At 19.4% G+C, this 542-nt stretch overlaps 1 protein-coding gene across 1 annotated transcript in view; it reads right to left on the bottom strand.

Moving 5' to 3' along the window:
* Window positions 1-542, bottom strand: part of LOC107578407 (polypyrimidine tract-binding protein 1-like) — a gene marked incomplete at its 5' end in the record, with an annotated part of 3,617 nt that overhangs the window by 1,769 nt on the left and 1,306 nt on the right. The window lies entirely within an intron of this gene.

Raw genomic sequence — 542 nt, 5'->3', positions numbered from 1 at the left:
AAAAAAAAAAAAAAGTGTGTTCCAACAAGTTTTTGCTGTGGCGCTTTAAATTATATTTATACCAATATTTTTACATTATAATATAAATTATACTTTTTGTTTGGAAAAAAAAGCCGTTCTTTAAATTTAAATTATTAATATTTATACTACATGTTATTAAATTATAACTTTACATAAATTGTTTAAAAAATATATTGTACAATTTTTTTGCGTTGCCACTGTCATTAAGTTATAAATATTTATACCAATATTTTTACATTATAAACTAAAGATTTACATATACATAGAAACAAAAAGTTTACATATTTTGTTGTAGTGCCATTGCTTCAATTTAAATTATTCATATTTATACTACTACAAATTACATTACACCATTTTTTTTATTAATTTTGTTCAAATGTGTGCTCCATCAAGTTTTTGTTATGGTGCCACTGTCATTTTTAAATTATAAATATTTACACCAATATATATATTATACCAATATTAAGTGCTAATGTTTTAATATAAATGAAACATAAAACATTTTTTACTTTTTTTTTTTA

Source organism: Sinocyclocheilus grahami, unplaced genomic scaffold, assembly GCF_001515645.1.
Source record: "Sinocyclocheilus grahami isolate Dianchi unplaced genomic scaffold, SAMN03320097.WGS_v1.1 scaffold10069.1, whole genome shotgun sequence".
Taxonomy (NCBI): domain Eukaryota; kingdom Metazoa; phylum Chordata; class Actinopteri; order Cypriniformes; family Cyprinidae; genus Sinocyclocheilus; species Sinocyclocheilus grahami.
The sequence above is the reverse complement of the archived record's forward strand: the minus strand, read 5'-3'. Positions and strand labels throughout refer to the sequence as shown.